Source organism: Petaurus breviceps, unplaced genomic scaffold (genome assembly GCF_028583685.1).
Source record: "Petaurus breviceps papuanus isolate PSGF00001 unplaced genomic scaffold, PetGlider_PUasm1.0 90849, whole genome shotgun sequence".
In the NCBI taxonomy this organism is placed as follows: domain Eukaryota; kingdom Metazoa; phylum Chordata; class Mammalia; order Diprotodontia; family Petauridae; genus Petaurus; species Petaurus breviceps.
The window spans coordinates 28,494,989-28,517,746 of NW_027187361.1; the positions used below are offsets into that span (position 1 = coordinate 28,494,989).

General features: G+C 36.8%; 1 protein-coding gene and 1 pseudogene across 1 annotated transcript in view; both read left to right on the plus strand.

The window, feature by feature from the left end:
• The window catches only part of USP25 (ubiquitin specific peptidase 25), a gene marked incomplete at its 3' end in the record, with an annotated part of 179,832 nt that overhangs the window by 13,897 nt on the left and 143,177 nt on the right, over positions 1-22,758 (plus strand). The window contains exons 2-3 of the mRNA XM_069073063.1: positions 3,660-3,737; positions 12,102-12,246. The remainder of the gene's footprint in view (positions 1-3,659; positions 3,738-12,101; positions 12,247-22,758) is intronic.
• LOC138149770 (heat shock cognate 71 kDa protein pseudogene) lies at positions 3,744-11,900 on the plus strand (annotated as a pseudogene).

The following is a 22,758-nucleotide window of genomic DNA, read 5'->3' on the forward strand; positions in this document are numbered from 1 at the left end:
CCCTAATTCAGGCCTTCATCCCTAATTTTTCTGAACTATCATAATGGCCTCTTTTTAATCTCACTGACTTGTTTCTCCCTCCTCCAGACCGTGTTCCACACAGCTAACAAAGTGACTTTCTCTTTTTTTTTTTTTTTTAAAGCAATTGGGGTAAAGTAACTTGCTCAAGGTTACACGGCCAGTTATTTCTGGGTGTGGTGCTGAGTGTCTGAGCCCAGATTTGATCCCAGGTCATCCCGACACTGGGGCCGGTGCTCTTACTCACTGAGCCACCTGGCCGCCCCCAAAGTGACTTCCTCAGTGTCCAGTTCTGTTCATATTTCAAGCTAAATAAGAATCTCTCTCAACAAAATACCTTTCAGTGAGTATTGCTAGAGAATCAACTTGTTCTCCCCCGATCTTTACAGTTCCCATAATTCACAAAAGTAAGCAGTAGAGGGTTGGTCCAGATTTGCTTCTCTGAGCTTCTCTGCTTGGACGATGAACTTGTTCCCGAACTCCTGCTATTCTGGTGTTGGCAGAAATGCTGTCTGGTGGAAAGAACACTCACTGTCTAGAGTTAGACAGTCAGCTTAAATTCTACCTCTGACACTTGGTGCTTGTGTGACCTTGGGCAAATCATTTAACCTCTCTGGGATTCTTTGTTTGTGAAATGAGGGGTTGACTTATGTGACTTCTATGGTCACTCTCAACCCCAGACCTCGACTCCCTCCTCATTGAAGAGGAACATCCTTCTCTAGGCCTCCTGTTACATTGTAGGATACCTCTCATTAGGAAGTCTTTCTTTACATTGAGCAGTAATTTCATCATTTCCTACTCAGCTGCACAACTTCGTCATGCCCCTCCCCACTTTAAGCTGCTTTTTGTGTGTTGTCTCCTCCATTAGATTGTGAGTTCCTTGAGGGCAGGGACTGTCCTTTTGTATATTCTCCTGAACTTCACCCCCTTAGCACTGTGCTGGGCAGGGTGGGTAAGGTTGACTTACCCCTTTGCCAAGGAGACTTGTCTACCTGTACAAGTGATCCCATTCCGTCTAACTCTCCTCTAACAGTTGGCCTCACTTCAATTTCTCCTGGACGACTGGCCAACTCCCCATTGTTCATGAACATAACGAAGTCTCCCTCATCCTCAGAAACCCTCATTTGATCCGACCATTCCTTCTAAGCACCATCTCCTATCTTTTCTGCGCCTTGTAGCTAAACTTCTTGAGAAGACCTTCTGCAATTGGCGTCTCTGCTTCCTCTCCTCTCATTCTCAACTCTCTCCAGAATTACCCATCATCTCTTAATTGCCCTTCCAAAGACCTTTTCCAGCCCTCTTCCTTCTTGACCTCTCTGTTGCCTCTGATGCTGTCATTAACTCATTTCTTGATATTCTCTTCTTTCTGTATTCCCTTCTGGGTCTCCTGCCATCCATCAGTATGGCTTCTGCTCAGTACCCTGTGCTGGATCTTAATCTAGGTCACTGCTGCTAACTATAAGTTATAGTATTTCGCTTGGTGATGTTATAAACTCTCATGGATACTGATGATTCTTAAATCTACCTCTCCTGCCTTATCCAGCCTTGTATTTCCAACTATTGGACGTCTGAACTCAATGTCCTGCAGCCTCAAACTCAACATTTCCAAAACTGAACTCCATCTTTTCCTCTAAAACCTCTCCCTTCCATATTTCCCTCAGATAAGACTTTAGACACATTTATGAGCTGTGTGACCCCTGGGTAAAGCCACTTAACCTCTGTTTGCCTTAATCTGGAGAAGGAAATGGCAAACCTCCTGTTACCTTTGCCAAGAAAACCCCATGGATAGTATGGTCCATAAGTACACAAAGTGTTGAACGCTATTGGACAACAACATCAATAATATTCTTTACATTTCACCATGCTGCCCCTTAAAAAACAGAGGAGTGAGAAAAAAAATAGTGATTATATTCCCCTACCCCCTTTTAACTAAGTTTTTTTCTTCATCTTTTCCTGTGGTGTTATTGATGGAGAGGACACAGATTTGACTAAGTGATTTTGTAGACAGAATAGAATTCAGTTAGTCAAGTCAATAGACATTTCATTTAAAATTACATCAACCTTTTATGGACACAACAATACAGTCTTTAAAACATTTCTTTTACTTTAAAAAGTGCCTTTACTCCCAATCATACTGGGGCTTTGTCTTTAGAAATTTTGTTATTTGTCTTTGTTGATTACTTTCTTTCATGTAGGAATTTTACACAAAAAAACTTTTGATCAAAAAATTCTTTATCACTAGAAATGAAGAGATGGTAGCCTCTTCAGTGATTAGTTTTTTAAAAAAAAGCTTTAGAAATTACCTTTTGAACAAAAGTATTTCTTACTTATTGAGATACTCTTTTATGAAGGTCTTTTTCCTCCCACTGTTTCAAAATTGCAAAACAGTTTTGTGTTTTAGTTTGTATCATTGACAGACTGATATAACATATACCTGTGATTATTATAATGTCCAAAATATATATATTTTTTTAATTTAAGAAGTTAAACTGTTAAGGGGTAGGGATAGGCAGGAAAGGAAATTACTGAAATTTCTCATGCTGAGTTACATCATATCTTCATTATTCTTTACTGTTTCAAGAACACCAATCTATTTTTCCATTTACATATTTAAAAGAACTTGAATATTTATTATTTTTACGTGATAACATGTAATTTGTAATAGTTGGTATGAGAGACTGAATAAAAGCATATTATATATGTGCTTCTTTTTAAGTTTATCTAGAATGCAAATAATCGCAAATTTTGTTCATGACTGATTTTACTTTGTCTGACAGTCCTTTTTCTTTCCTCTTCTTTTTTTCCTTCTCTTTCTCTAATATATAAGCAAACAAATTAATTTAGTTGGATCTTTATTTCATTGTCTCAATTCTTAGTTAATTTCTGGTTTCTAGTATTCTCTATATCTTAACATGAGTGTTATTAAAACGAATAATCAGTGGCTGTCATTTCAATACTCATTTAATTTCAGTGGAGCCTTAATAAACAAATGAATTTAAAAAAAGACATAGAATAAATGGAAAAACCTAGTTTTTCTGTTATTAAAGGTTTCAAATTGAAGCCAGTAAGAGTCAAGTAGTTAGATCTTTTTTCTTTGACTCTTTTGACATGTTTAGCTGTATAAATATGGTTTAGGGTTAGGTGATTGTTAATGACTGAATTTAGCTCTATCAATTTTTTTCTTCACAAAATTTACATCCATAAAAGTAAAAGTATTTTTGTCTTTCCATTGTTAGGTTCATTCAAATGACTGGTTGATATTAATTCCTTTCTACAGGAAATTTGTTGTTTTAAAGGCCTTGAGCTCTGATGGTATTTTAAAATGAACAAACTTGTTTGGGTTTTAGTTTATATTCCTTTAATTATGGCATCAGCAATGTATATATAATGTTTAAGAGAGATTAAAATTGTTCTGTGTTATATCAGTACTCTGTTAGATTCCCACACTAAACCTTGAGCCATCTTGGTTTCATTGACTTCTCTTTAAAATTGGTGGGAGTTTAGTAACCTATAAAAGTATACAGGATGGAAGGAATTTGCACATGCCCCATGTTTACATAAAAGTGAATAAAAGTAAATTTTGAATCTTTTTAGTCATTGTTTCAGAAAATTCCCTAATCATCTCTCTTTTTACTTTCTAGCACCAGCAAACATTTTTGAATCAGTTGAGAGAAATCACGGGCATCAATGATACACAGATACTACAGCAAGCCTTGAAGGTAGTGTGAATTCTGTTTTTGCTAAATAATTTGTGACTTGTCCTAGTTTACATTTGGAAAAGTTCACATTTTCTTGCCTGGACCATATGTCAGTGGAGAGGAGAACTGTACTCTTGTAAGACGAATACTTTGTTTAAACATCTAGTCCTCATCCTAGCTATGTACATGTTTTTGGAGGAAACCAGCATTAAAACTTGCTAAAATAGGAAACAAATCATCAGCATACAAAATCCACCAAGATGAGAAAAAAAAAAACATGTTTTTGATGAAGAATTGATTTATTTTCAACCTAGTGGGACTGACTGAATACTAGTTTGAGATAATTTTTTGTACTAAAAATCCATTGCTTTAGAAAAAGGGTGTGGGAAATAATGTTTTTTGCCAATCCATAAGGAGAAAAAAAGAACAAACATATATAAAGTAGGCCACAAATTTTTAAAAGTTGGCAGAGAGACATATATAAAATATTCCACTAATATGTTTTTAAATTAAGAGCAGGAAATACAAAAAAATATTAAAAAATAATAAATATACTTTTGTATATTTTCTTTAGGTAGTGATAGGAAAAAATGGAGAGAGAGGAAAGTTGGTGGATGGAATGTGTAGGAAATGATTTTTTAAAATATTCTAATACTATTTTATTTTTTTCTAATTACATGTAAAGACAAGTTTTAACATTCCAGATTTTCTCTCTGGCTGCCCCGATTGCAAGCAATCTGATATAGGGCACACATATGCAATAATGTAAAACATGCTTTTATATTAGTCATATTGTCAAAGCAGAAACAGAACAAAAGGGAAAAAAAAAACCCAGAAAGTTCCCAGAATGTGAAAATAGTATGCTTTGATCTGTGTTCAGACTCCATCAGTTCTTTTCTCTGGATGTGGATATAGCAAAAGTCACATTTTCAGTTGATGAGATGCAGGATTTATTGTCAGCATCTTAAACAATTGAATTTTTTTTTTTTTTTTTGCTTTTGGAGGGCAGTTGGGGTTAAATAACTCCCCCAAGGTTACAAAGCTAGTATTTTTTGTGTGGGTGATAAGTGTCTGAGGCCAGAACCAAACTCGGGTACTCCTGACTTCGGGGCCGGCGCTTTACTCACTGCGCCACCTAACTGCCCACTAACAATTGAATTTTTTGATGGCTCTTTGAAGTTAATAGCATTCAGATTATATACATCCTGAATTTAGTTTATGATAAGATAAGATTTAAGCTCATTTTTTAATCTAACCAATGAATAAGATCCATTTATAATTTGCAGTTGTGACTTCATAGTATTCTCTCATTGTGGATAAATAATTATATGCATTGAAACAGTAATGTAGAATGTATAAACAAGTCCCTTTGAATTTCATTCATCATGATTGTGGTTCATGCCGTAAGGAACTAGCAGTAGGTCAAAGTGAATCGAAATGCCATCTTCCAGAACAGGGGTGGGTAACCTGCATCCTTGAGAACATATGTGGCCCTCTAGGCCCTCAAGTATGGCCCTCTGATTGAATCCAGACTTCACAGAACTTCAAAATTTGGATTCAATCAAAGGGCCACACTTGAAGATCTAGAGGATTGCATGTGGCCTTGAGGCCGAAGGTTCCCCACCCTGTTCTAGAATATTGGGGAGTTCACCTCAGTTTCATTCTATGTTCTCTTCCTTTTCGGATTGTGAGAGTCAAAAGATTTAAACAGCTATCATTACTTTAAACTCATGCATCTATTGAGTAACTGTACTAGGATAGTCCCTGAGGTGTGTAGTTTTTCTTTGGTCAAAGCAGATGAAAGCAGGGTTTTTAATTTCTTATAGAAGAAAAATGGTCACTGATACTGCAAACAGGTTGAACAATTACTTTTACTCTTAACTCTTGCAGCAGATGAGATACAAGGAGACTTGTAGCTTCAGCCTCACATTAAATTATTTATTATTCTTAGTTAGCAGTGGCATCATCTAAATAGTTAATTTCTGCTCTGATTGGTGTCATTAAAACAAATTACATATAATGGAGTAATAAATAGAACAACTGTTAATTAAAAGTAGAAATGGTTGTCACCTTTGTGATAATGAGATATTGGCTGAGAAGTTATTTAAGAAATTGTGTATAGAATTAGAAAAAAATCAAATTGATTACCCTTTGAGATATAATTAACAGAAGCTTAATTTCAATTTAATTTCTCTTTAACTCCTTTAATAATTGCCAATATATACCTCTAAATCAAACTTATGTAAATATCTCAAATTTAAAATCTCCCAAATGGAACTCATGATAATATTCCTCCCAAGTCCATCTCTTTTCCAGACTCCTGGGAGTCATCCTTGACTCCTTTTTCTCTCTCTTTTTTTCTCTCCAGGGCTCTATTACTGTGCCACCTGGACATCCTGACTCCCCTTTTCTCTCTCTTTTTTCTTGTCTTTTTGGAGGGCACTTGGGGTTAAGTGACTTGCCCAAAGTCACATGGCTAGTAAGTGTGTCAAGTGTCTGGGGCTGGATTTGAGCTCAGGTCGTCCTCCTGACTCCAGGGCCGGTGCCCTATTACTGTGCCACCTAGCCATCCTGATTCCTCTTTTCTGTATACAGTTAGTGTGGTGATGCTTCCTCTGCAAAGTAATTGTTCTTTATTTTCTCCTCACATTACTTCTGTACTGATTCAAGCCCTCATATGTCTTATGTGAGTTATTGTAGCAGGGCTCCTGTCTTAGTTCACATAACTTGTCTTCATGCACTCACTAGTCCATTCACACTGGCTTTCTGGTTGTGCCCTCTGTTCAGCATTCAGTCCCATTTCTTTGCCTTCCTTTCCCCCGTGTCTAGAATGCAGTCTCTCCTCATCCTTGCCTTGTTTCAGGGAGAGATTAGTCATAAGCAAAATAAGCCCTAAACTTGGAGAAGAGATTGTGAAGAGGGACTTGAAAATATGTAAAGAGAAGAAAAAGTACCAGAGACTAGAGTGAAAGGAAATAGACTCACCTCACAGTGAAAGTGAGTGGGATAGCTCCTACTCATCTCAGCAGCAGTGGTCAGCTACGACTCCCGACTCCCCAGCTACCATGTCGAAGGGACCCACAGTTGGCATTGATCTTGGCACCACTTACTCCTGGGTGGGAGTCTTCCAACATGGGAAAGTGGAGATCATTGCTAATGACCAAAGAAACAGGACCACGCCAAGCTACGTGGCCTTCACTGACACAGAATGTTTAATCGGTGATGCTGCAAAGAATCAAGTTGCAATGAACCCCACCAACTCAGTTTTTGATGCCAAATGTCTGATTGGTCGCAGATTTGCTGATGCAGTTGTACAATCAGACATGAAGCATTGGCCTTTTATGGTGTTGAATGACGCAGGCAGGCCTAAGGTCCAAGTGGAGTACAAAGGGGAGACCAAAAGTTTCTGTCCAGAGGAAGTATCTTCTATGGTCTTGACCAAGATGAAAGAAATTGCTGAAGCTTACCTTGGGAAGACCGTCACACATGCTGTGGTCACAGTACCAGCCTATTTCAACGATTCCCAACATCAGGCCACCAAAGATTCTGGAACCATAGCTGGTCTCAATGTGCTTCGAATCATCAATGAGCCAACTGCTGCTGCTATTGCTTATGGCTCGGACAAAAAGGTTGGTGCCGAGAGAAATGTGTTGATCCTTGACCTTGGAGGTGATACTTTTGATGTCTCCATTCTTACCATTGAAGATGGTGTCTTTGAGGTCAAGTCCACAGCTGGGGACACCCACTTGGGTGAGGAGGACTTTGACAACCGAATGGTCAACCATTTCATTGCCGAGTTCAAGTGAAAGCACAAGAAGGACATCAGTGAGAACAAGAGGGCTGTTCGCCGTCTCCACGCTGCTTGTGAACGTGCAAAGCACACCCTCTCTTCCAGTACCCTGGCCAGTATTGAGATTGACTCCCTCTATGAAGGTATCTACTTCTATACATCAATCACCCAGGCCCGTTTCGAAGAGCTGAATGCTGATCTCTTCCGTGGCACCCTGGACCCTGTGGAGAAGGCCTTAAGAGATGCCAAGCTACATAAGTCTCAGATTCATGACATTATCCTGATGGATGTTTCCACTCGAATCCCCCAAATCCAGAAGCTTCTGCAAGAATTCTTCAATGGCAAGGAGCTCAATAAGAGTATCAATCCTGATGAGGCTGTTGCTTATGCTGCAGCTGTCCAGGCTGCCATTTTGTCTGGAGATAAATCTGAGAATGTGCAGGACTTGCTGTTGTTGGATGTCACTCCTCTTTCCCTTGGAACTGAAACTGCTGGTGGAGTTATGACTGTTCTGATCATATGTAATACCACCATCCCCCCAAGCAGACACAGACCTTTACCACCTATTCAGAAAACCAGCCTGGTGCGCTTATTCAGGTTTACGAAGGTGAGAGATCGATGACAAAGGATAACAACCTGCTTGGCAAATTTGAGCTCACAGAAATTCCTCCAGCACCCAGGGGTGTTCCTCAGGTTGAAGTAACATTTGACATGGATGCAAATGGCATCCTCAGTGTTTCTGCTGTGGATAAGAGCACAGCCAAGGAGAACAAGATCATTATCACCAATGATACAGGACATCTGAGCAAAGAAGACATTGAGCGTATGGTCCCAGAGGCTGAGGATGAAAAGCAGAGAGACAAGGCCTCTTCCAAGAATTCTCGTGAATCTTAGCTTTCAACATAAAGCAACTGTAGAGGATGAAAAACTGCAAGGCAGAATTGGTGATGAAGACAAACAGAAAATCCTTGACAAATGTCATGAAATAATCAGCTGGCTGGATGAGAACCAGGCTGCTGAGAAAGAAGAACCCAAGCATCAGCAGAAGGAATTGGAGAAGGTCTGCAAGCCCATTATTACTAAGAGAGTGCAGGAGGGATGCAGGAGGCATGTGGTGGGTTCCCAGGGGGTGGAGCAGCCCCATCTGGAGGTGCAGCAGCCCCATCTGGAGGTGCTTCTTCTGGACCCACCTTGAAGAGCTCGACTAAACACACCAGAAAGAGCATTCCACACAGATTTCCAAAAATTGAAAAAAAAAGAAAGTGAATGGGATAAACTTAGCCACAGAATGGAAGAGGATAGCAGGATGCATGTGCAGAGCCCAATTATAGTTTGCTTATGAAAGAGACACTGTTAAAATATAGATTTGGAGCCAAGTTATGTCTCATCTGAACACAAAAAGGGTGATATCGCCATTTCATTAATTTCGATAAGGTAACAGCAGAAATAGACTTAACTTAAAAGGTAAACAGAAAATGATTTTTTTTACTTCTTGAAATAAGAAATAAAATTATAGTGCTGCGAGACTTTACCATGCCCCTTTCAGCTTTAGATAAATCTCACAAAAAATAAATAAGAAATTAATGACATGAATTGAATTTTAGGTAAGTTAGTTACGACTGTACTCTGGTGATTCTAGGATGCCAGTAATAATGATATTACGACTACTCCTACAACTACTATGACTAAGACAACGAACGACAATACTACCTCCACCACCACTAAGTAACTAAGATTGAGCTAACCCTAAGTGCTAGGCTCTGTGCTAAGGGCTTTATAATTATCTTCTCATCTGACCTTTGCTACGGCCCTGGGAATATTAACCCTCTTTTATAGATAAGGAAACTGGGACAAACAGAGGTTAAGTGACTTGCCTGGGGTCACACAGCTAGTAGCTGATTTGAATTCTGGATTTAAACTGCATTTCAACTCAGGTTTTCCTGACTCCAGGCACAGTGCCACCTTTAAAAAAAACTGACCAGCTATTAGGTGAGACATAAAAGCTTTATGAAAAGATGCACAAAAGCAGATCTGTTAAACATTTCTCTTACTGACAACAGTTCAATAAAAATTATATTAAGTGAAGGTCAAGGCCGGGGTGGGGAGGGGATTGTAGTGTTAAAAATCAGGTAGTGACTAAATAACTTAATCCTGAAGAATTGGTAAGTTAAAAAACGAACCATAGAAATAAGTAATTTTGTTGATGGTAATGACAACAGTGAAAGAACATACCAAAATTTTGGGATGCAACTAAAGCATTCTTTACAGGAAAATTTATATTTCTCAGCACTTTAATTAACAAAAGAGAGTGTGAACAGATCTATGGATTATTTGTACAACTAAAATAATTAGAAAGCAACAAATTTTAAACCTCCCCAGTTAAACATGAAAATAGAGATCCTGAAAAAAAAGGGAAAAGTTTACCAAAATTAGAAGCAAGAAAATAAATTGAATTAATAAATAAAACTAGTTGTTATTAAAAAAAATAAAATAGGCAAATCACTTACTGATTAAAGATAGAAGGAAACCAAATTACTAATACAAAAAGAAAAAAATGAATTTACAACAAATGAAGATGAAATAATTGATACTATTAGAAATTATTTCACCCAAGTATATGCCAGTAAAGTTGACAGCTTAAAGTAAATGAATATTTGCAAACATTAAAAGTACCCAGATTCCTAGATCAAGAAATAGAGAATTTAATCAACTCCATCTCAGAAAAAGAAATTGAAGAATTTATAAATGAACTCCCAAAGGAAAAAACTCCAAGACTGATAAATTCACAAATAAATTCTGTCAAACATTCAAAGAACAATTCCAATATTACATAAACTGTTTGCAAAAATTGCAAAAAGAAAGGATGCTTTCAAATTCCTTCTGTTACATAAATATAATCTTAATACCTAAGCCAGAGAGAATCTAAACAGAAAAAGAAACTATAGACCAATATCCCTAGTGAGCAGAATTGTAAAATTTTTTTCACTTTTTGGCGGACAATTGGAGTTAAGTGATTTGCCAAGGTCATAGGACTAGTTTTTGTGTTAAGTGTCTGAGGCTGAATTTGAACTCGGGTCCTCTTGACTCCAGGGCTGATGCTCTATTCACTGTGCCACCTAGCCGCCCAGTGACATATCATGAAGATTATACCCCATGACCAGGTAGAATTTATATGAGGAAGGCAGGTTTAGGTTAATATTGGAAAACTGTAAACTGAATTAGCCATATTAATTAGAAATAACACAAAGTTATATAATTCTGTCAATAAATGCATAAAAAGTTTTTGTACAAGTCAAATACTGTAAAGATTAGGAGAGAACAGACTAGGAAAAAGAAAGTCTTTTCTCTTGATAAAGGTCTCTTTTCCTAGAAAAATAAGAACTGATTCAAATTTATAAGAATAATAGACATTCTCCAGCTGATAAATGATCTAGAGTCATGAACAGGTAGTTCTCAAAAGTTTTTATAACCATATGAAAAAATGTTCTAAATAGCCAAAAATTAGAACAATACATATTGAAGCAATTTTGAAGTTCCACATCATACCTATTAAATTGGCAAACATGACAGAAAAAGGAAATGACAGATATTGGAAGGGCTATGGGAAAACAGGTACATTCTGCACAATTGATGGCACTGTGAATATGTCCCACAATTTTGGAAAGAAGTTTTGAATGATGATGCAAAAGTTACGCTTTGAACTGTAGCACTGCTGGGCCTTTACCATACAAAGATATCCAAGAAAAAGGGAAGAGTATTAAATGTACAAAAATATTTATAGAAGCTCTTTTTGTGGTTGCAAAGTAAGAGAAAGCCCATTAATTGGTCATTGAGCAACTTGTTGAATGTGAATGTAAATGTGAAAAGGATATTACTGTGCTGTAAGAAGTAAAGAAAAAAAATATTTCAGAGATGTGGAAAGATTTATATGAACTGGTGCATAAATAAATAAATGAATAAAACCAGAGGAACAGTTTATACAATTATTTCAACATTATAAAGATAAACAATTTTGAAAGTCTTAAAAACTCTGATCATCTAAATCAATGATGTCAAACTCAAATAGAAACAAATACCTACAGCCACATATTGACTCAAAAATAAATCACAAATTAGCATTATATTGTATCGTACTTTTATTATTTTGTTAAATATTTCCCCATTACGTTTTAATTGGGTTTCGGTATACTTAGTTTTGAAGGCTGTAGGCATGTGGTTAGAGTTTGAGCTTGACAACTCTGAACTGTGTGATAAACCTTGATTCCAGAGGACTGTTTAAAAAGAATGCTGCCTGCCTGGTGACAGAGAGATGATGGCCTGACATGCAGAACAAGGGCTTATGTGATGCATGGATTCTGCATTTCTTTCTCTCTGGCCTTTTTTAGTGGATGGGGAAAAGTAGCAGGGGAAAAAATTATGCTTGATAATTAAAAAAAAATTAAACATAAAATCATATGCATTAATAACTGCTAAAGATTGGATCTACCACTTTTAATTACTAGCTTGTGGAACAAATTTAGTTATATAACAAATAACAAATTTAGTTATAAGGACCCACTAATTAAAGTTATGACTTTCTTTCTCAATATTTAAAGGACAGCAATGGAAACTTGGAATTGGCTGTGGCTTTCCTCACTGCCAAAAATGCCAAGACGCCTCAGCAAGAGGAAGCGACTTACTATCCAGCAGCCCTTCCCGGCAATGACAGATACATCAGTGTGGGGAGCCAGGCAGATACAAGTAGGTGTTTTTGTTTCTCTGTTTTGGGGAGATGCAAAATAACTGAAGACATCAATCTGGAGATTTTCCATATTGGTTGAAAAATTTTAAAGGTTCATATTTTATAGATATTTAATAATTTTGCTATGGGTTAGAAATAAAGAAGTAAGCTACAGCTATGCTTTGGTTAAATATTCTTTTGTAGGGCATATTATATTTCAAGTTATATACTGCTTTAATATGGCCAAAGGGAGTAAAATCAAGGCTGTAAAGTAACATCTTGTGTGGGTTTTATATGTCACTCTTTAAAATGGCCTATTCTAGAAAGAGAACTACTCTTTCTGAAAGATAATTGATAGGACTATTACATGTGTGGAAACATTGGGATTTTTGAAATTATGCTATAGAATTCTAATTTCTCTCATATTTGCACGTTGCTTAATACTTTTCAAAGCATTTTAACATACATTATCTCTTTAGAGTCTTACCAACCTCCCTTTGAAGTTAAAATTTAATTATCCAGTTTATGAATTATGAGAAATGGACATGATAGTTGGATCTTTTGAATTGTACTGTAAATATGCCATATATTTGAATGGGATCAATAAGGTAATACTTTACATATTGCAAGTTCCATAGTTCCATATATATCATAGTTAGAAAAAAGTAAATGGAAAGTAATTCCTAGGGTTTTTTTTTACAGTTTTTGAATGACATTAGTTTATACATAAGTAAAAATTCTTCTTTTTATTGCCTACCACATCACTTTTTGACCTTCTGTATTTGCTTTTTATTATGTTGCCTCATAAATGAATACAGCATTTGCAAAGTTATGCAAGCATTCTTGAAATTCTGCTTCCTCATTCACTCATGATTGATGAAAATATTTCCATTTGGAAGGTAGACATAATAAATGCATATGAAGACTTCACAGAATAATGAATTTAAAAGAAAAAGAGAAATGTATTTCAAAAGGTGCTAGGAAGCTCTATAAGAGCAGGAGAATGAGGCAGGGCTGAGATGAGAGAATGGAGGGAAGAGAGGCTAGCACCAGAGAAGTCGGCTTTTATTGAGGGAGGAGGATATTACAAATGTTTTAAGACTGGGACTTGGGAGAAAAGTAATCAAGTGAAGTAAATACAGAGGATTGGTTGTCATGCAGAGGATGATTTGACTGTGTGTCATATCAACATAAGGATTTAATGATTTCATGAGGCATTGGGGAGAAAGAAGGAAAACGGCAAGAACTCGCCTGTGCTTTTAGCAGAAGGGAAAAAGAAATATTCTTTTATTGGTAATTCAGTGTAACAGAATATCAGTTATGGCTTAGGACATTTTGTTGCAAAGGAATTTAAGACTGTTTGGAGAAAAAATACTCATCTCAACTGTTAAAAAATGATAAAAGTTGTAGATTGAAATGGGGAATCTTTTCTGGAATTTTTGAAATGGGAACTGCAAATAATTGTGAAGGAATGTAAAAAATTTGGATAAATACCCCAAAGGGCCAACATGTAGAAAAGTCAGTTTTATGTCAGGGCACGTGATTAGAAAGCGTATTAGTAAATAGATCATAGGGACATTTGCATGTATTTGCTTCCCTCTCCCCCCAGCCCCCCATTAGAAAACAATTAGGAAGTAGGGATTCGGGTGTGAGTTTCTCAGGTGACTGCATCATGTTCACAGAGTTTCTTGGTAACTCAGTTTTACTCTGTTAAGTGAACATAGTGCTATTATCTTTTGTTGTACTTCTGTGGATATTGTGGTTGTAATTGTATAAAGATATTCTTGAGGGAAGACTTCTTCTTCTTCTTTTTAAAGCAATTGGGGTAAAGTAACTTGCTCAGGGTTACATGGCCAGTTATTTCTGGGTGTGGTGCTGAGTATCTGAGCCCAGATTCGGTCCCAGGTCATCCTGACTCTGGGGCTGGTTCTCTTACTCGCTTGTGCTTGGCCACCCCTGAGGGAAGACTTCTACAAAACACAGAGTGGTTATAATAATGAATAATGATTTGTCAAATTGCAAATAAAAGTAAATTAGATTCTAAGATAGTAATTTTACTTTTATCGATGAGATTAAAAAAAAATTCCTTTCATTTCCCCCTCTTACTCTCTGCATTTGCACAGGAATCTCACTCTCTTGGTACCTTTCTGTACATTCTCATCTCTATCCAGCCTAGCACCAACCTATTTCACTCCCATACTTCCTCTGACTTCCCCTTTGATGATTATCATTTGATTGTTAACAAACTCCTTTTCGTAGGATCATAGATGAAAAACTTGCAGGGGCCTCAGAGGCCGTCTAGTTCAACCTTCTTGTTTTATGTAAGAGAACAATGAAGACTAAGGAAATAAACTTTTTCCTTGCCAATCTCTCCAGGTCTCGTTGTTCCGTGATCCATGGTCAGGAGGTGCTATCACCCTCCCTCTTGTGGCATGGCCACATCCAGGTCCTTATTGCTGTGCGGCCACTGAAGAGCCTTTTAAATTCCTTTAAGCTTTTCTTCATCTTTCTCACTTTGTCCGGGTGCTGCTTGATGCTAATAATGTTGTTCCTATATTATTCCTCTTCCTTTATCAATGAATTTAGTACTTGGGTCATAGTGTTATAAGCCATTTAAATAAACCCTTGTCCTCATTCTTGGTGACTTTATCTTTCATGTAGATACCATTTTATACTCTCCTGTTACGGTGGCCTCCTGCTTCATTTCCCGTGACTTCCATCCATCTCTAGCTTATTTATCCTGTACCTTTGACATTAGTGACATTTAAAATCTTTTAACTGACATAATCACGCACTTTGACATTTTCTTCTCTTTCATTCTATCTTACCTTGTCTTTACTTTTCTTCAACCCATCCTTTAGCCTTATTAAGTCATGGAATGGAGATTTAGAGATGGAATTGGACCAGAGAAGTAATCAAATGTAATCTCATTTTTCAAAAGAGGAAATTGAGGAATGGTGACTTGCCTGTGATTATTTAGTTAACAAGTGTCTGAGGTGGAATAAAATTCTGGTCTTTCTAGTTCCATCTAATGCTTTATGCTGCTCTGTTCTCTCAGCTCATCCATCACCCCAGTTTTGGCCTTACTTTTCTTCCCTTAACAATCCTGACTTTATAGTTAATTTGTTAAATTTGTTACTGTCTTTGCCCTTGTTCTCTTGAGGAAGTCATGAAACTGTTTTTAGAAGATAACTCTGTAAGTTTATGTTACCTAATCTTGACTCGGTCCTTTATCCTTTCGTTTTTTCTTAGTTGATACTCTCTATCACATTTTCTTTAGTGTATGTTCTAAATCTCTTTATACTTTTAATAGTGCTCCTACGTTACCTCTCTCTAACAACAGGAAGGAAACTACCCCCTACCTAACAAAGAAAAGTGAAGCCTTTTGTCATGAGCACAGTCATTTCCCATTCCCTCTTTTCCTCTTCACGAGCTTGTCCCATTGATCAGTCTCTCATCCCTCTCCTGACAGGCCCAAAAGAGAACTGGTAGGTTGTTCACTAAAACTGGGACACCTACACATTTTTTCCTACTTCTGTTGAGGGAACATTGTTCTTATCTATCAGCTATAATTCAGATCCTAACCTCATTCACCTGGGCTGTTACATCAGCTGCCGAATTGGACTTTTAGGTGTATCCCTTGGAAATCCTTCCTCTACACAGTTGCCAGAATCCTCTTTTTAAACCTTCCTTGGCCTGAAAAGGGTCAGCCTTTTCCTTCTAGGATTAAGTGCAAATATCTCAGCAGGGCATTTAAGGCCATCAGTCTATTTTCAGCTATGTTTCCAGATTTTGCACAGTCCTGTGCTTCATGGACTCTTTAAATTAATATGCATATACTTGTCTGTTACAATGTAAGCTCCATGAGGGCTTTTGGCTTTGTGTTCCAGTGCCCGTCTCATTGCATTTAATGTTTATTTGATGGAATTGGACTTTGGAGGCATCTTTAACAGTAGCACAATGGATATATCTCTTGAATATAGATTTGGACTCAGGAAAACTTGAGTTGAAATCTAGTATCAGAACTTCACTAGGTATGTGAACCTGGGCAAGTCTAACCTAACTTCTGTCTACTTCAGTTTCCTCACCTGTAAAATTCAGGTAATAATAGCAACCACCTCCCAAGGATTATTGTCAGGATCAAATGACATAATCTTGTTTAAAGCTCTTAGCACTTTACCTGGCACATAGTAGGAACTAACCAGCTGCTGTCTCCTTTCTGCCTTTCCTCCTTTTCTTCCTTCCTTTCTCCCTGTGTCCTTTCCATCCTTCCTTTATCACACTCCACTTTCAGTGAGTTGTCAAGTTTTTTTGATTCTGTCACAGGATATCTCTTGTTCCCTTTCAGCTTTGTTTAATCACATGCCCACTACCCATGTTTTTAGACCTTCCTCACTTTTAACTTGGATCTTTTCTCCATCTCCAACCTATTTTCTGCATAGCCACCAAAATAATCTTCCTAAGGTACAGTTCTGACCATGTTAACGCCCCTGTTCGAAAATCTTCAATAGCTTCCTATTGCTGCCACAATAAAATACAAATTACTTAGCCTGGCATCCAGGGTTTTCTGTTGTCTTGGTACCAACTTAACTTTCGTATCTCTTATATTATTTCCCTTCATCAATTCTGTCCATCTAAACAGAACAACTTCACATTCTGTCTTCCTATGTTTGGAATGCATGCCTTCCACTTCTCTAGAGATCTTTTAAAATCAAGACTCAGCTCAGGCAATGCCTCTTCTGTGCAGCATTTTATCATTAATTCCCTTAGTTGCTGGTGCCCTCGCCCTCCTCGGCTTACCTTGAATTATAGTCATTGTTGTTCATTTGTATCCCTCGACTGGACTGTCAGCTAATAGGGAGGAGGAGCCGCTTAATTTTTGTGTATCCTTCCAACTAACATAGTAAGCACTGAATAAACTTTTCTCAAATTCAGTTACTGTAATATCAAGGTAATTGAATATAGGGAGTCTGTCTTTATATATTTAATTATTTGCATAGTTTCTGTATACAAAGCAATTCACTAGTACTGCTGTGGGCTAAGGTAATGTCCCTGTTCCTGTGACATCTGAAATCTATTCAGAGAGACAAAACACGCATAGAAATGAAACAAGTAGAGATGACTTCATGCCTTTGAATGCCATTTGTGTCTACACCTATGAATAAATTCAAGAGAACATTGTCAAACTTATATATAGATGTACTTATAGGACGCAGAATAGTGGAATAATCATAATAGAGTAAAAGTTTATTCAGGGATTTAGAACAAATATAAAAATTATAGTGAGACAGGCAGTCTTGTTGTAGTTGATAGAAAATTAGCCTTGGATCTCAGAATTTCTAGAGTCAAGTTCTACCTTGAACACTTACTGGGCTGGGCTACCCTAGTCAAGTCACTTAACCTCTCAGTGCTCTAAGCAAGTGTCCAAAACTAAAAATTTCAAAGAAGATACAGACTTGCATTAGTAGGGGGAGTTTCCTCACATGGGAGTTGTGTGTATGAATGAAATATAGGTTTGATTCCTAACCCTCTCCTGTAAAAAATACAGCTTTTGAGTATTGTCTATGACATATATGTGATTATTTTAAGAATTTAGCCCACAATTTGACTATTTTTTATTCAAACATAAGAAATTATTCAATGAGATTGTTTGTAAGTTAGCTGGATTTTTTTTTTTTGCCTTTCCTCTTTTAAAAAATTGTCTTGAGTAAAATTGTGTGCAGATAGTTTCAGAATAGAAACAGAAATATGCTAACTTATAATCTGCCTAGTTTATTATATTTCTTTAAGGGAATACTTATATACATAGTTTAGTTAGTATAGACTGGCTTATAATTAATGGATTGTTATCTGTTTACCATTTAGAATTGACCAAGAAGGTCTTAAGATATCCAGGAAGAAATGGGATTTATTTCTTAAACCATCTTAGAATGCTAAAGTCATTAGGGAACGTTTTAGAGGATTTTGAATCTCTAAAGTGTCAGAGTGCAGAAAAATTCTTTAACGAAATTTTAAGTGCTGATAGTTTTACAAGAAAGTCTACAACTATGAAAGGCCAATGAATTAACATTTTCAGTGACAGGACAGTGAATTGTAAACGCTTTCTTTGTCATGTATTTGAATAGGAAATTCTGCTATCTTTTTAAGAGTAGGTTTGAATTTTAGGGAAACCTGTGCTCTTGGAAGATAAACTGTTAAGTACTATAATACCCAGTTTTTGATACCTTGATTTCTCTTGTAAATTTTTATAAGCACATTTAAGTCTGCAACATTGACTTGGAGGAGCCCTAAAAGACACACAAACCCATTTGATATTTGCCATAGTTAGCAAAAAAGCCCCTTTTTCCTCCTTATGTCTCATCAACATATTATGATATGTCCTAACATGAGGAGACCTATTTTCTGTTTTATGATGTAAATCAAAATTGCAGTTTTTTTGTTTGTTTTATAACCCAGAAATTCAAATTAAAATAGTATCAGGATACAATATAAGAGATAGATATATAATTGGTATATTCTTTTTTTCTTTTTACAGCAATCGGGGTTAAGTAACTTGCTCAAGGTTACATGGCCAGTTATTTCTGGGTGGGTAATAAGTGTCTGAGCCCGTATTTGATCCCCAGGTCGTCCCGACACTGGGGCCGGTGCTCTTACTCGCTGAGCCACCTGGCTGCCCCTATAATTGGTATATTCTTTAAGAAGAGAGATATTCTTTGGAGCTTCTGTATATGGGAAAGTCTTCCATAGAGCTCCCCCTTTATAAAGCTTTGCTTTATTTAAAACTGAAAGCAACCATTTTTCTTTTTTATGACCTTTAAATTCTTTTGAACTTTTTTAAAACAGGAAAAAAACACTATAAACCAAGCAGAACAAGATGTGCCACAGTTGATCAAACACACTATGGAACAAAAGATAAGAGGGGCATGGGTAGGTAACTGAACCAAGAGAAATGTCATAAATGACGTCAACTTAGATGAAACCAGTGGAGTCGCCCGGACAGGATGGAGAGTGTTAGCTTACTGGTTTTTAAAAATACAACTAGAAATTCATAAAAATGACATGGAAATCAGACTTATCTAACATCTCTTAAGGATGTAAGTAGGTACAAGTCTCTAGAATTAGAAACTTACCCCACCCAGGTTTTGTTCCTTAATTAAAACTTCGTGATTCACGTGGATCAAGGATAGATGAAGTTGTTCATTTGTTGTTGCAGATTTGAAACACAGGGTTTGCCTTTCCTAGGACAATAATTGCTTATTTTTACCCCATGGCTCAGTAAAGGAAGCAGCTTTGCCCGGATACCACTGAGAAAATCCGATTAATGATGATGTAGGGGAAGTATTATTTGAACGGGGAAGCCACGTGCATAATTAGAGAAGTATTGAATAGAAAGGCTAAAGAAATGTGTTGAAGGGCTTTTCTTATTGAAGTTTCAGCAGCCGTTTATATTGCTAAATATACTTTTTTGGGGGACAGGGCCTATTTTGTATTTGTCTTTGTGTATTATCAGTGCTTATCACAGTGTCTTCTACATAATAGGTACTCAGTGAATTTCTATTGAATTGAACTGGTTAGTTAGGCTAATATATGACTGAAAAATGTTTAGTCGTTTATTATAAGTAGACACCATAGAAACATATTCAAATCTTGTTTAATATGCTTTCTCCACAAACTCTTTGTTTATTTCAGATAGTTCAAATGTTATTAAAGGAGTAAGCACAGATTAAAATAGTGTAATACTGCTTGAATGAAAGTTAAACCATGTTCACAAAGCTTCATATTGCATAAAAACACTGTTAAATGACTTTTTCAGCAGAAAATAGGTCTGACTTAAGCTTTTGAAATATTAATTTACTGACATCTCATTTTTCACTGTTATAACTCAGTTATATGTTTTAATGTAAAATAACATGCATGAAATAGTATGGTGAATTGACTGTAGCCATACTTACCTTTAATTCAAGGATGAAATAACAGCCACAGCCCTTGCTTTTCCTAGCTGCCTCTTAGAGGACAATGGTCTATTTTGTTTTGTATTCTATCAATTAAAGCGGCTTTAATTTTGTACTCTTGTGTCCTCTTAGCAAAGAAATATTGCAACTCCTTTATGACTTGGTATATTCTTTGAGAGTTACTATGTTTAAAAAATACCTGTCAGATCTTAGATAGGGTAGCCTTCCCACGACGGACTGCAGTTCCTCATTAGACCCTTTGTTTGACAGTCCTGGATAAAACAATAGTGTTAAGAATAGACTCTTGATAATTAGGAACAGACCCTTAAATTTAAAACAGTTAAACCACCAGTACATAAAACAAGGCCTTCCTCAAGCCTTGAAAATGCAGGACCCCTTTTCCATGAGGACCATTGCATGGGGGGGTGGAGGAGGGGAATGGCAGTTTTAGAAAAGAGTGTATTTAGAAATAGGAGAACAGAAATTGTATATACCTTATCAGTTTGTGGATTCTGATACTGGGGGAAAGACTCGGATCCCCAGTAGAGCTTAGTACAACAACGGATCTTCACCCCATAATATCTGAACTCTTCACTTCATTTTTCATTTCACACCTCTATGTAGTGGGATTTGTTTAAACCAATGGAAGCATACTCTTCTAAGAAGACAAATAACTCAGAAATGCTAAGAACTAATTATTTCTTACACATCAGTCTATACTAATAATAGATTTTCTGTTAATAACTAGCTGAATTCTTCAGACTCAAGGAAATGGGCATTTTCTTGTTGGAGAGAAGCAGTAATATTAATAAGTTCTGCTCATGCAATGATAGCATATTATCACATCTGAACCACACAGTATCCTTGTGAATGTAGACTGTTTGAGTATCCCACTGAAGAAGGTGAGACTTAGCTGAAGTTACTTGGATGATAAGGACTGAAAATGCAAATGTTTGGATTCCAAGTCCAGGATATTTTTTTCCTTTAAATATAAAGTCCTTGTTTCCATTGTTTTTTTTTTTATTGTTAATGTAAAAATCAATTAAAAAAATAAAATGGGATTATGGTTGTAGTCCCTTCCTCTTCTATAGATACCCATCTACCTTCTCATAAAAAAGCCTCCAGACTAAAAGTTAGAAGGCAGTAGTGTGCTAAGTGCTATTTTGTTATAAAAATATATATTTTCTCCTGCCAATGAAAAATATCCAGGGAAGGGATCTTTTGCTAGATGGAGAGGCACAGAACCCAAATGAAGGAGGGAGGAGGAAGGGAAAGTAAGCTAAAGAAATCTGTATCATTCCAGTCAGTTAATTAATATGTATTAAGTGCTTACTTACTCTGTGAAAGATATAGAAGATACAAATATAAAGAGTGAAAAATTTCCTACTCACAAGTTACTTAACATTCTAATGGGGAAGAAAAGTAGATGTAAAACTATATATGGAATAAAGATAAAGTTAATAAATATAGAATAGTTTCTTGATGTTTACCTGTTTGTCACGTTTGCTATTTCACTGCATTCTGTAATACATTTTAAATTGATAATTTTTACTAGACTTGTGATTTCATTGGTAAAAGGAATTCCCAATAAGGAAATACTCCCTACAGAAGAATCTGTTCTGTAATTTCTAATCCTAGAAGATTGCCTGTGGGCACTGAGAGTTAAGTGCCTTTCGAGGCTTTCACCAGCCAGTATTGTACAAGCGCAGGTTTTCCTGACTCCTGGATCACTATTTACGATACACATAGCCGAAATTTTACATTCAAACTGTTTAAAGTTTACCCTTCAACTAAAAATCATATTTTGTCCTTGACTTTGTATTTACACCTGATAGAATATAAAAGCGGTTTGGATATATGGGGAGAAAAAAGAGAAATGGATTCATGAGTCGGGATTACTTGTGCTATCAACTAGTTAAAATTCTGGTAGCTATTGTTTATGGACCTGTAGGACACTCCTCTTCCTTCCTTAATGAGTTCAGTTCCGGGCTTTTTCTCTCCTCCACTGCCCTCGTAGCTCAGCCTACATGGTGATGCTGCCTCAAACAGCCTCATGTTCCCAATTTCTTAACTCACTCTCTTCTTGTAATATGCTCTACCACCCCCCTCACCCCCACCTGAGGAGGATCTTGTCTTCATCCACAAATGCACCACCACCTCCATGTAAGGATGAGTCCTTGCAGTTTTCTCTGATCCCAGTCTTCCTCTGCTTTTCCAAAACCAGACCTTGCTCATCATGCACACTGTGATCTCCAGTTCTTCCAGGCCATCAGACTGCACCAGCCAAGCTCCCATCCTTTCCTCATCCTCTCCAGGATGATCGTCTGTAACCTGATATTGGGAATCATGTCAATTCTAGAAAAAAAAGAAATCTGTTAGTAAAAAATCCGTTTTTTGTTGGTTCACATTGGTCCAGTTCTTTCTTTGCTGTTCATGTTTCTATATAAAGTGGAGAAAGTGGTGGATACAGAGTGCTAGATTGGAGACAGGAAGGTCCGGATTCAAACCTCACCCTCAGACGTTTGCTAGCCCTGTGACCAAGGTCGTTTAGTGTCTTTGAACCTCCAAGATTATGGCTAA